This window comes from Carassius gibelio, chromosome A1 (genome assembly GCF_023724105.1).
Source record: "Carassius gibelio isolate Cgi1373 ecotype wild population from Czech Republic chromosome A1, carGib1.2-hapl.c, whole genome shotgun sequence".
NCBI classification, from domain to species: Eukaryota; Metazoa; Chordata; class Actinopteri; order Cypriniformes; family Cyprinidae; genus Carassius; species Carassius gibelio.
Window position 1 is genome coordinate 28670614 of NC_068371.1, and position 15085 is coordinate 28685698.

Sequence of the window (15085 nt, forward strand, 5' to 3'; positions counted from 1 at the left end):
AGAAATCACTCTAATATGCTGATTTGCTGCTTAAGTAATAATATTTCTTATTATTATCAATGTTGAAAACATTCGTGCTATTTAATATTTTTGGTGGACATTTCTTTCAGGATTCTTTGATAAATAGAAAGTTCAAATGAGTAGCATTTACCTCAGTGGTCAATTATGAATATTCTTGTCTTTTAATTTGCATACAAGTTATACTTAAATAAAAAGAAACAATAATAATAAGAGATGAAGTAGTTGTAGTGTCCAACACAGTGCTATACAATCAAACATATTTATTAATATAATATAAGTCATTTTTACATAAACAATTTTTGCCGAATTTCCAACAAAAATAACTATAAATCATTATAAACAAAAATATGTATATAAATAAATTAATATAGTTTTACCATGATATAAAATACTGGACATATTGCCCAACTCTTGCTCAGAATATGAATTTATTTTTTTATTTTTTTACACAAATTAAAAAAAAGGCTCACTCAGCAAAACAAATGCACACAAATATTTTCCCTAAGAACAAACGTATCCATCCTTGCATTTGGCTTGTATCATTTTGTTAGTGCCTCATTACACTGCATTCAAAGAAAACAATAACATCTGATGAATGTAGAAATTATGACTTGGCTAGATCCACACACTCCTTAATGGGAGGTGAAGGGGCTCTCAGTGATTTATAGATGCCCTAAGGATCTAACGTTTAATGATTAATGTTCAGTGTCTTTTGCGACTTATCTTCCGTTTAAATATGACTCAGAGTTTGAGAGAGAAGTCTTCAGATCTTGACTTCGCAGGCACCGACCAGAGGCCCGCTCGGCTGCCAGCAATCCTGTTTTGTTTGGAAGAAGTCGCCCTTGCATTAAAATAATGGGAAACAAATTGCCTGAGCATGTCCCCACTTCAACCACGGGATTCCCTAATCCAAATCCACCAACCTGGAGAGAATGAGGGGAAAAGTGAATCACATGGAGAGCAATGCAGAACCCTGAATAAGGACTGAAAAGTTATAAAAACAACACACTTTTTTAACTTGATACTCTCATTCCCATAATTGTATTTAATGAATATTAATATAATAATTGTGAATGCAAATGATAATGAATACGATAATGAATTTCATACGATAAATGCATATGTATATTACATAAAAATTCTTATTTTGTGTTGACAAACTGCATGTAATATTCTATTCACGCTCTAAACATGGGAACTGTGTTTCTGAATTTATCACTCTTTCATATAACAGTAAATCAAGACAATGACCAACTCAACGCTGGTCCTCTTGGCAGCATAAAAAACAAAATTGTTATTCAAATGTTTAATAAATCACACTCAGAAACTGAGCAATGTGGCAATACTAAACCACTTCCATCCCGTTATGATCAACGAAGCGGCCTACACTGCTCAATAAATCTCTTATTTACACGATGTCTACGCCTTGTTCTAGTTTTGCAGCGCCACTCTCTTCCAGTGCATATTGGGTGTTACGCTGCCTACGTTGCAAACGACTGGCGCCACATCTATCGAATCTAAAATAATTCCAAATTACAGCCAATTCTTTTTGATTTGGTTCCAAAGATATTAGATGATGTTTCTTAAAGGGATAGTTTACATTTAAAAAAAAGATTCTGTCATCATTTACTCACCCTCGTATCATCCCAAACCTGTACAACTTTCTTTTTAGTAAAGAAGAAGATATATATATATATATATATATATATATATATATATATATATATATATATATATATATATATATATATATATATATATATACAATATATATATTGTTAACTATTGCTATTGTTAACTAAAATTGTTTTAAAAAAAATGGTTTAATAATAATTTGTAAAAAATGAAATCAAATAAAATATACATTTAACATGCAAAAATTAAATGTTGCTTTGGCTACTGAAATAAATAAGTTTAGGTTGAAGTATTGAAATTACTAGAACTAAGGAAAAAAATATATATTTTAAATAATACAAATTGAATTAAATAGAAGTAATAAAAATGAGAAAAGCAAATAACAAATAACAATAACTAAAACTCGAATCTGAAAATATAAAACTTAGTAGTATATAAAAATTATATATATATATATATGTATATACACACACACACACACACACACACAATTAATTCCTCACAAAGAAAAAAATGCATTCAGCTTTAGAACAATAGGAAAGTTACTACTATAAATAATGCATCTTATTTATTATTTTCCCTTCTTATTTTTCATTTATTTATTTTTCTATTTATTTATATATTTTTTAACACAAATCTGTGGAAAAGAATGGGGCTTCAGTTCTTAACACAGTTTGAGTTCAAACCTTTGGTTAACAGTTAACAGTTATTAAAAATGTGATTATTTTTCTGTGCAGACCTACTAATTAGTGCTAGTTTGCTTGGTCATAGCCATAGTGTTCACTGATAAACTTGTAGATGGTTGACCGAGCATGGTGTTTGTGATGAAGCTGGTTGACAGGGAAGTTTTGCATGTTAAGCTAGTTGAAAAGCCTGGTGAGTATACACCAGCATCTGAAACACAACATATGCCCCTGCTGGTCTTTTCAGCAGGGAAGTGGTGGAGATAGTCAAGGCTCCTGGCATGGGAACCCCAACATGAATAAATCACATCATAATCCCAGTCACCACAAAGAAAAAAGACATGGGAAAGGAAAAATCAGGCCAAACTTAAAGAAAGAGAAAGAGAGCAATAGAGACCACAGTCATGCTGCTTGCAAACAACAGAAGCCTTTCACATGAACTCATATAAGCATTGATGATGAGATGTCACAAAAGATGAGGGTGACGTATCAAAGAACTGAAAGTCCACCATAGCAGGAGAGGAGATCCATGTTCATCGAGGAGGTCTCGCCTCATGAAGGGAGTCAGGAGTGTGTGTGTGTGTGTGTGTGAGACGCCCGGGCGGGGTGTGTGTGTGTGTGTGTGTGTGTGTGAGGGTTGTTCGAGTACAGACATGAAAAGGAATTCTTTCATCATTGCTAATCTGCAAACATAAACATTGGAGCATCCACACAGTCTGTGAATCTTTCTCTGTGTGCTTCGGGTCCTCCACCCTGTGGATTGTGGTTAGGGATGTGGGAGCCCGTGTTTGTAAGTGTGCGTGAGTAGCTCCGACTGTTTGTTTATGCTTGCCGGAGTCATTGTAAGTGCGCAGATCGATATCCGCAAGGTCTCGAGGCAAGATTGGAGAAGACGCGAGTAATTGTCAGGAGGCCGAGAGCCGTGGAACGCAAAGTGCATGGCTGTGCAGGAACGCTTGTCGCTCAATGTTTTTAAATATGCGTGTGTGTTTTATTTAGTGTTCACAGAAGAACATTTCATTTCTCAGAAATTGCTCAGGTGAAATATAAGTACTCAAGTGATTCATTTATGTGCAATAAGCAGCTCCAAATGGCACACATAATGCAAAATAATTATTGTTTCCAAATAATTTTCAAACACTCACAGTAAGAAAAAAAAATCAGTAGAAAAATGAAAAAGGTACTGCTAATTTTCTCCCGAGACATTATCAGTTAGATTTAAAGACATTGTTTTTAACCCTAAAATAAATATGGGTAAAACACTTCCAGCAAAGTCTGCATACACACATTTGACCCTGTTTCATAGACTTTTCTCAGAAGTGCTCCCCTCGTTGTCTGCCATTGCTATATAAACAATTAATTAACAAGAATTAACAACGAACAATACATTTTTACAGCATTTATTAATCTTTTTTACTGTTTGTTATTCGTTTTGAACTTAATATTAACTAACATTAATAAATGCTATAATTATTGTCCATGTTAAATAATATACTGTAGGTAACGCAAGTAAACAAATGAAACCTTATTGTAAAATGTTATCAATATTTCACAATATTACCATTTCTACTGCACTTCTACTCAAATAAACATGGCGCAAGAGACTTCTTTCAAAAACATTAAGAATTATTTCCAAACCCAAATGTTTGAACGTGACACAATATCATATTAAAAACATTATCTCAAAACGAGTCGTAATATCTTATGAAATGTTGCTAAGTGTTAAGAGTTTTTGATATTTAAACTGAATTATTAGGCAAAAAGATGACCGTTTTGCAGTGTATGTGTGGTTCTTTATGTGTTTATGTGCACAGATTTGCCGGAGACAGACATTCATATTCTCAAAATAACTGACAATTAGTCATATTTTCATGTCTAGCTCACTATTTGCTAACAAAATCATCATAATTGGGTTTAGGCAGCAAGTGTGGTGGAAGTGCATTACTAGCCAAACTCTAGCAGTCACTCACTGCTCGAGTGGAAACTATCCATGAAGAATTATCCCTCCCTGAATGATACCATAATTACTTTTTAAAGCACAAATTGATGTAAAATGATGTTGCATTGGCCTCAAAGATAATCTTGGATGCCCGAAACTTTTCCTGTGCTTTTTTCCCCCACATAAACACAGACGGTTCTGCTGTGCGGAAGCCAGGCTGGAGTTTTTTTTTTTTTTTTGAGAATTTAAGAGATAAACCCAGTCCGTTTACGCCAATGTACCGCCATAATCCTGTTTTTAGCCCCTAGTCCTTTTCGGGCTCCAACTCGGTGGTCACCGTCATTCAGCTGCATATCTGTGACAGAATAAACCAGATCAACCTGGATTACCTTCACCACATCAAGCCCCCCGACACATGACCATGAACCAAGCCCATATTTCCATCTATCTGGCACATGTATGCAGTTTTTAAAACGGCAAACGGAGATGTTTCCTCAAACTACAGGACAAAAGAAAGGCAAGGGGCACGTGGAATTTAGAATGAGATCGAGTGAAGGGTTGCTGGTGGAAGAAGGGAGATAATCCTGTTTCATATGGGCTGAACGTGAGACCCTTTTTCACCGTGCTTATCGCCCCCCAAGAGTTTGCTGAGACTACAGGACGAAGGCTGCAGTTTAGCGCGCTAATCCATCCCGAGCTGGAGCATTAAATCTGTCCCTCTATTCACACTTGCCTCTCCAAAGCCACTGTGTACAACACACTGAGCCCTGCGCTGTGTCATCTGCTGACTGCAGTGTTTAACTCCATTATGAGGGAGAATAATCTCGGCCACACAGTGAACATTCACTAAGGTCTTTACCTCCTAATTCAGGCCTGGAGATGTGAGCATGTGATGTTTGGGAAGTCATATTCGGTGTTGTTTTAGGCTTTTTGTCATCGGAAGTTGACACTGTAACTTGTTTTTGTAAAAGAAGGACTATAGGAGTCTATAGAGCCTTATAATAAATGTCCCTCGGAGGGAAAATTGACCTGAAATAGAATAAAACCAAGAGAGATCTGATTTACCATCCTTTGTTCCCAGTTCCATCTCAATGCACAGCTCCCTCAAGTGGAAGACCGTGGAGTCGCATCTAAAACAGACACTAATTAATCATGTTATAATGAATCTGCTCTTTTGAAAATGTTCTTAATGTACTTATTTGCACATATATACCATGTTTGCTCATTTGTCTCTTATTTGATGACATCTGCATCGTTGATTCTGTTATTTTTTCCTATTTTTGTTCATACAATAAAAGTAAAGTTTGATCAAAATATCTATGTTCTACAGAAAAAAAAATCATACCGGTTTGGAATAACACAAAGGTGAGTAAATCATGAAAAAATATTCATTTTGGGGTGAGCTATGGCTTTAAATTTAAACTAACGGGACAGCAAAATTCATGTTGATATTATAAAAGAAATATTCACCCCAATGTCTTTGCAACAATTTCTTTCGTCCCATGGCAAACCATATCGCCTGAGCTCAATCTCAGTGATGCGTATATGGTCTATCGTATGAATAAGATATGAATGGAACATCGTCCCACAGGTGAACTCTTTATCAGACCCCCATGCACCTCCCGCTCTGAAGCTACTGCGGCATTAGCTTCAAAGATAACTGAGCCGGGACCAAGGGATGATGCATTACTTTCAACCTGTATCTATGAATATAGATATCGGGTCAAAGGTTGAAACATTTGAAGGAGATTTTCCGGTTCCACAAAAATATTAAGCAGCACAACTGTTTTTAACATTGATAATAAAAATATATATATATATATCTATTGCTTGAGCACCAAATCAGCATATTAGAATGATTCTATTAAAAATCTTACCAACCCCAAACTTTAGAATGGTAGTGTTTTTACTAAAACATTTTAATATCTGAAAAATGCTACCTGAGATTGCGTTAAAACATTTGACTAGGGTCCACCTGGAGAAGTACTAGGGAACACAGTTATGGTCTTTGCAGGACCTAGTGAGGGTGTCTTTGGGACCCTTTGGAGCAGACACAAAGACAAGACGAGCCAGGGCTCACCGACGCCACAACAACGGTGCAGCCTCATTGTTTTCTGCTCTTTTCATCTCGACTCACTCTCTCAAAATATTTAGAGGAATGCTCTGAATAACACAAAGTACTGAGAAACACTCAATCTGTATATTGTTGAAAGGAACTCTGTCTGCAGAACTTTTCTTCAAAGTCTATTTTGTTATGTTATATTTAGCCTTTTTTGTGTGTGTGTGTGTTCCTGATGTATTTGCGAAACACAATATGGAGGATATCTCATTGTTCCAGGGACTCAGGTTGGAGATCGGCGGCCATCTGTCCATTTATTTTTCATGCTTATCATGTTTTGTACATGGTGAGACAAAAAAAAAAAATTATATTAAACTAACGATGAATCATAACATAAAACAAAGCTTTTGTTACTTCTAAACTGCATAATTAACATTTCAGCAGGACTGAGAAGGTTTGTTTATAACCTTTCTTAAAGGGACAGTTCAACCCCAAAAAAAACAACATTTAAATTGAGTCATTCTTTATTCACCCTCATGTCATTTTAAATCTGTAAGACTTTCTTTCTTCTGTGGAAAACAATTGTATTTTGAATAACTGTTTTTGGCTGTATACGATGGAAGTTAATGGGGTCCAAAACAACATTGGACCAAAAGAAAGGAAAGCAAGCACTTTCTGGTTTGGAAAGACATGAGGATTAGAAAAGGACAACCATTTTTATTTTGGGGTGAACTATCCCTTTAAGGCCCTGGAGTAAAATGTTTGTTATTGTATGGAACAAAAGTAAACGATAGCTTTAACTAAGTTATAAAAAACACAAAGAGATCGCTGTGATCAATGACAGCCATCTGGGCACATTTGGGGAGGGTGTCCGGCATGCACCTCTCCCTGTTATCTGTTCAATGGCACGTTCCTTGGGACGCTGCATTGATTAGGCCCTGAGGGGGCCCTGTAGTGCCGCTCCATCACAGGAGCCAAGTGACTGACAGCTCTAATGAAGTGTATAATCATCGGGGCAGAAGCCTCAAAGCTGCCAAAACTTCAGTCGCTCTACGTGACGACCAAAGAGTTTACTCGCTCTTCTTCGGACGCTCAAAAGTAAGGGGGTGCCCCACGGGACCACATGACTCTGTCCCATCTTGGAACATTATTAATGCAGCCTTTTGGTGCAAACGCAGTGATCAGATGGCAGTAGGACTGATGTAACCATATAGATAGATATATAGATAAAATGATGAATAAGGACATTTTGTCTATAAGGTTTTGCAGTAGGACTAAAACAGTTCAAAGAAATTTCAGATGTTTAAATATTTATTTTGAAAAAGTATTTGTGAAACCTATTATAGATAGAGAGATCTATAATCAACCATCGTTGCCAATCAAATTCCACATTTTTAAAGAAAGAAGTAAAATACAGTAAAAAGTTTTCACATTTTACTACATGAAATGCACAGTGAAATATATAATATTAGGATACACATATTACAATAAAACTTCAAAGTTTACAGTATAATAGAGATATTATAATATAGACACATTTGGAATATATACTAGGCTTTTTGGAAAGAAATTAATACTTTTATTCAGCAAGGACACATTAAATTAATCAAAAGTGACAGTAAAGACATTTATAATGTTACAGATTATTTCTAAATAATGTTGTTCTGTTGAACTTTCTGTTCATCAAAATAATCCTGATAAAATGTATCATGGTTTCCACAAAAACATTAAGCAGCACAACATTTAGTAAATTAGGAAATGTTTCGTGAGCATCAAATCTTTATTTGAAAATATTTTCAAATAGAAAACAGTTACTTCAAACTATAAAGATATTTCAAAATATAACTGTATTTTGATCAAATAAATGCAGCCTTAGTGAATATAAGAGACATTTAAAAAATCGTAACGACTCTAAATGTTTGAACAGTTACTCTCAAACACATACAAATCAATAAATCAGAGTTTTAGATCAATCGATTTTAGAACAGATTCAGAGAATTTAACAACTCTAAAGCCATTTTGAGGACCAACAGCAAAATCATCACAAATATACACTGAACATATCACCCAGCCCTAGCTTCTGTTTCTCTACTAAAGAATATGAACAAAATCCTCTCAGATGAAGTTTTACCCATCCTCCCCCACAAGTGTATGTGTGGGCATCTGTTATCTAACCCAAACATCACAATAACACAATAATATGTTTTTTAGCAATTGTTTACCACTCATCAGTGCATTTTATTATGATAAGGCAGATCTCTTTCCCCCCTGTGTTCAACAGAGGGGCACTGAAGAGCAGAGGAACCTCAGAAGGCTCATTCTCTCTTTGTTCTAATATTCACCAGCCCGGGCTTCAAAACTCACCCGCTTCTCAGCGGGTTTGGAGATCTGCTTTAGCAGCATGTGAGAGACGGATCGCAATATACTCGGATAGATCAAGCAAGCAAAATGCAGCGTCTCCGGAGAGGTGTTTCCACCTCGGACCGGGACCCGCTCGCGAGGCAGTGCAGTTCTGTGCTCATAAAAGCACAGCGTCATTAATAAACTGGAAACTTGTGCCACTTATTTATTGATACAATGTTCATCGTTTCACTTGATTAAAATCTTTTGATCTGAGATAAACCATTGTTATTGATCATTTACACCAAGTCACAAGGCACCAAAACTGTTTTAATTTTAGCATTCGAGAGTATTTGTTTACCCAGAATGCTCATTTGTACCAGCATAAACAGTTATTTGTGAGCTAAAGGCGCATGTTTGTTTTTCCTTTTAGACTCTTCAGTGTCCCACGGGCATATGATACACTTTGGTAATAAGGACCAGACAAATGTTTAGCACAAGCAGCATTAGAAGCTTTGATGTACTTTTAGATTAAGTGAAGTCTACAGTGATGCCTTCAAAAATACAAATATAAAGGGAGCAGAGTTAAACTATCTTCCCATCTGCAGTCTTCCCCAAAGCAGCGATCATTAAAGGCTCTGTATGTTGTACTGTGGCAGCTGGAGATTTGTATGGACCTTGTTGAAAACTTCTGATGAACCGTTCCCCGATGAGAAGCAAGCTAAAGAAGACCTTCAGAGGGATATTTCTCTGACTTATTATATCCCAGCAGAAACTGTACTTGAGTGAAAAGCAAACTTTAAGCATTAGCTTCTTTGAATCAAGATTGGTTTATTAATGATCGGAAGCCCTAGAGAACCGTGATGATCAAACTTAGCAAGCCATATATAAGCATGAGACTTTTGTTAAAAATAAGATGGTTTCCAAATCCTGTGGCAGAATTTTCAAGCTTTTCATGTTCAGTCGATATTAAGAACAGGGCTAATCCCTCCGGATATATCTATTTAGAGCAAATTACATCACGTCATAAATAATTTAACACAAACAATTGACAGTTATCAATATACATTTTTTCTGTTGAATTTCTCAAAAAAAAAAAAAAAAAAAAAGCGTGAACTAGAACATAAAACGTTAGAATAAATAGATTTCTACATTTCCTACAAAAAAAAAAAAAAAAAAAATGTGAGTGGCACCACAATGCTATTCATAAATAATAAATAAATAAACATGAACTAAAACAAAACTGTACAAAAAAAATTACTGTGATTTTAACGGTGAATTTTTTTGAAAATGCAACAGTACAATCCTGTTAAATGGTTAACGGTAATTCCCTTTAACCATAACCTGACGTTCCCAGAATTCTCTGTGTTGCATTTAAAATTGTATTTGAATTTATTGTTTTTTCTTTGAAATAACTTCTTATTTTTTAGGGTTGCATATAATATTGTTACATTAATGTTTATTGAATATTTCAGTTGAATGAGTCTCACCATGATGGTGTTTAGTGCTTGTGTGAATAACACTGTTCACCTTCTATATATCTTATTATTTAAAAGCTGCTTGTGATGGGCTTTGTTTCATCACGTGACTTTCTCATCACCACTTGCTGGTATATTAATATTATATCAGTTATATTAAGGTATTTAACTGTAAATTTAAGGTATAACCGTTAAACATATTTTTTACGGTATACTTCTGGCAACCACAGCTGCCGTTTTTTTTTCAGTATATTTTATGGATTATTTTTAACAATAATATTAATAATAATAAAACCTTTGCTAGATGCAGAGGAAATATGTCTCATTTTCATTTGGTTTAACTGGATGTCAATATAAAACTAAAATAAAAATTAAGAAACACTATACAAACATAATAAAAAAAAACTAAAAAGTACATATAAATACAAGAACACACAATAAAAGTACTAAGACTTGAACTAAAATGAAAAGAGAATATATATTTTTTTTATTCAATTATACTTAAATAACACTTGTCAGATGTTTTTGTACACGCTTTTACAATTATCTTGAGATGGGGAAAATTGTTTTGAGTAGTTGCTAAGATGTGCCTAGCTATTTGTTGTATAGTAAACTTTGCAATTATTTTGCAATTATAACTGCATTTAAAACACTTCATTATTTTAATCCACAGAAAGATAGAACAATCACAGGTGTGAAAGAAACCTTTCAAACCAAGCAGGTTTTTTACTTGAACTGGTTGTGAAATCTGCTGGAATTGACATTTCATCCATGACATTTTGCCAAACGATGTTAAATGTGTCCACTCCTTAAGTAAGACACGAACGGCCTGATCTGCACTCAGTATGATATAAAGTTAAGACAAAGAAAAAACTGAGATAAAAACACCAGGATGGTGTTAAATCAGGACAGAGGCCTTGCTATTCCCTTCCAGTGCTCAATTAACAGCTTCTGTCCTCTAGCTTCTTTTCCAAATCGTGAATTATTTATCTTTGAATTGTTAATAAATAATAGCAGAGGGCTCAAGAGGCCCTGCCCGGTCAATTAGGCGATGAAGAGGGTAGGTCGGAGCAACGGGGGGTCGACGCATTATTAACATCAGCCCTATCTTTTACTTTCTTCATCTTCATTATATCGCTCGCTGTCAGACACAATAACGCCTTAATACAATGCCCGACTTCAAACAGCCTGACGTATCCACTCCTCATTTTCTACTCACCTTCTTCTTTTGCTCCCTTTTTGTGTCTTCCCAGTTTTTTATTATCTTTATGCAATATTCTTTTCTAGGTTGTTTCCCCCTTCTGATGAAGTCTGCTTGAGAGCTTTCATAGGTGTTCTGCTGGAAGAAAAGTGTGGATGATAAGTGAATGAATGGATGAACTTGCGCATCAGACACAATTATTAGACATTAGCATGATTATATAGGCCTAGTTCGCTTTTGAAAACATGTTAACCCTTCAGCGGCCATCTTGGTTACCTCAAGAGATGAGAAGTTTACTGTTTACTGGAATGAGGAACGATCAAAATCGCCAAAATTGTTTGTCATTGTTAAGTTTAAATTACATTTTTCAAAAATAGGGTATAAAATGACAACAATGGTCAAATAAATTGTGTTTATTTAGCCCAAATCACACACACAAAATATTGACTTATCCCGCTAGTGAGCGTGCGCATTGAAGAGCAAACGCGTGCTGCTGACGTGACACTTCTATGAAAGCTGCGATTGGTTGTTTTAATTCTAGGCGCCAATTCCAGCTTTCACCTCTTTTAAAAACATAGTTAATTGTGTGACACGTTTGCTCATAATTTGCTTACTATCCACAGAATTGTTAAAGCCATTTGTAAAGCTGATGTGCAGGCGTCATACATTTTCAAATGTTGCATAATATTGCAGAGTTAGAGTGTAGTATAGGCTACATTTTATAATCGTAAGAACACTGTTTTGTATCGCATATGCACCGTTTATGCACTACTGCACTAATTTGGCAAGTTATTCAATAATAATAAATTAAAAGGAAGTCTCGCATTTTTAAAGAAACAATCTTAGCCTACTTCCGCGTTGCATAATATACAGTGGATATGTTTTTAAAAGGTCAGAAGCTGGTAATATATATATATATATATATATATATATATATATATATATATATATATATATATATATATATATATATATATATATATATATATATATATATATATAAGAGCACATCAAAGGTAAAAAAAAATTGATAGCTTGAATGCACTGTAAGTCGCTTTGGATAAAAGCGTCTGCTAAATGCATAAATGTAAATTTAATTAAATGTAATATATATATATACATATATATATATATATATATATATATATATATATATATATATATATATATATATTAGTGCTGTCAAAATTAGCGCGTTAACGCATTCGATTAATTTGAAATATTTAACGCGTTAAAAAAAAAATAACGCAATTAACGCGGTTGCAGTTTTTTTTATTTCCAGTTGTGGCCTATGTGTGTTCAACGTGCAAAGAAATATGGATAAGACCAAGGAAGGACTTTTAGACGGAAAGTTTCAGTATAAAACTCTGCCGGATTACTCTTCAGTCTGCCACAAGAAACATTACTCTTCATTTAGTCTGTCACAAGAAACAGCAACATTAAAATCATGAACTCAAATGTCATTGTTTAAAAAAAAAAAAAAAAAAAATGACTGTAACAGTGCGTAAATCAGACCTTTCTGTAACGCTAACGTTAATAAGCTTAAACGAAAATAAAGAAATAATTGTGTAGCGGAGTATTTTTTGTACACAGTGCCGCGAACTGTCAATCACTCCTGTACGCGTGCATCACTGTCCTCCTCAGCTGCAGCAACTTGCGCTCTCTCTCTTCATCAAGCTTTAAAACAAAAAGGGGACAAAAAGATCATATTGTCTTTGTGCATAGGCTATAGATTAATTAGATAAATGAATATCTAAATTTGTGCCTTGCCGTCTACGATATTTGTTTAGAACTTAGAAAAAAGATGCTGCAGCCAATGAACAGCCAGCGGGGGCTGCAGGACGACTCAACCTCCGCAGACAGTTTTTAATGTTTATCAGACAATAAATACTCAAGATTTTGCTTTAGTATAACTCACAACGAGTTTCACACACCTTCTCCGGCCACGTTGAGTTGTTGACACTTAACAGTGGGAAAAGCGACACATTCGCTATTCACTTGTATAACTTAAGGGTGAATGGGTAATGTAGTTTCTGCTCTGGGTGGGATGAATTAGGAAGCTTGCATTGTGAAGGGCGCTCTGAAAATCGGCAAAAAGATTAAAACCTCTATTAAAACAGATGTCCAAATGAGCGTACCGGTACGCTAAAAGCACGTTCTGGGCGCACGGAGAGGTGGCGGTACGCTCAAGAGCTATATTTGGAAGTGGCGGTACTGAGTACCGGTGTGTACCGGCCCACTTAAAGCACTGGCAATGACTATACTTTGGAATTTTTTTGCAGTCCACTTAGAATTCAACATGGAAATCATTTTTGTTTTTTATTGGCATTGATTGTTTTGAAATTCAAATGGTACTTACATGCCTGTGTTTTTATTTCTGTAATAAATATGGCTTTCAAGCCAACAGTTAATTTGGAGGATATTTATGGTTTATTGCAGGTATGTTGTTTACATGAGAAAATCTGTGTTACAAGTTAAACAAAAATTCCAATAAACAATCATATTTTGAATTTAAATAGTTTCTTTGTCTTGAGTTTACATTAATTATTAGGGGTTCAAGCACGCAGTGCTGAAACCCTATTGTAATTGTTAGGATTTTTAGGGGTTCAAGCACGCAGTGCTGAAACCCTATTGTAATTGTAAGGATTTTTTTTATTATTATTATTTTTCTCCGCTAAAACTGATCGTGCAGACCAAACCGTAAGGCCTAGAGAGCTGAAACTTGGCCAGATTGTAGAGCTCCCCGAGGGGACATTCTGACAAAGTCTCACCCCAATCGGCCAAACGGGGGCGCTACAGTGCAAAAAACAAAATTTTTTGACATTTTTGGCCGTAAATCTTAAACCGTTACCCGTAAACTCAAAAACATGGCATTGTTGCAATCCTTGGGTTAGACCGAACAAAAGTGTATGGCGCCTTTTTGGGGTCTACGACGCACCGTTTTCTCGCAAAATCGAGCTATATCCGAAACCTACTTTTGCGAACTAGTCCTAGGATTTTCAACCAATCGGAATCAAACCACTGCAGAAATATCCACTGTCCACTCAATATCAAAAATTATCAAAAAAAAGTTGAAATTTCGATTCTTACGCGAAACAGTACGCCAAAAAGCGTCTAGGGTAACGTTAGCCAAATGCTATTTTGACTATAACTCTTGAACGGAATGAGATATCTTCACCAAACTCGGTATACAGATGTAAGAGCTCAATCTTTGGTCAAATCAAAAAAATTGCGCATCTCTGCCACTTGGGGGCGCTATAAGATAGAAAAAACACATAAATTGCTATAACTAGGCAACCGTTGGCTCGATCGACTTGAAAATTGGTTTGCAGTGTCTTGGTCTGAAGGGGCACAAGTACATATGAGGACATTAGCATATCTCAAAAAACATGGCCGCCATTGGCCAAACAAATTTAAGCACCTATTTGAAAGGGTTAACGGATGTTGATCGGAACGAAACTCGCTGGGTGCGTTCGACTCATGAACCTTAAGGTCTGTAAGAATTTTGAAAGAAATCGGCCACTAGTTGGCGCTAACGAGTTTATTGGCTCTGTAATCACGTGGTGTTTCACTTATCAACACAATATGCATATCATTTGATAGATCTCCTCATAATGCACAACTTTGCCTCAAGAACCATTGCTGTCAGTCAAATAGTTCAAAAGTTATTCACAAATATGTTAAAAACGTACTTTTACGAACTAGTCCTAGGTTTTTTGTCCGATCGGA

General features: G+C 35.4%; 1 long non-coding RNA gene across 2 annotated transcripts; it reads right to left on the reverse strand.

Moving 5' to 3' along the window:
* Positions 1 to 270: 270 nt before the first annotated feature.
* LOC127945924 (uncharacterized) lies at positions 271 to 11807 on the reverse strand. 2 transcript variants are annotated; one of them, XR_008150987.1, is made up of 3 exons: positions 11633 to 11807; positions 11375 to 11491; positions 271 to 944 (listed from the first exon to the last, which is right to left on the reverse strand). It is a non-coding gene; the product is annotated as an uncharacterized LOC127945924 (long non-coding RNA). The 2 variants fall into 2 exon arrangements; XR_008150981.1 differs by having other exon boundaries at positions 11375 to 11494.
* Positions 11808 to 15085: the final 3278 nt, after the last annotated feature.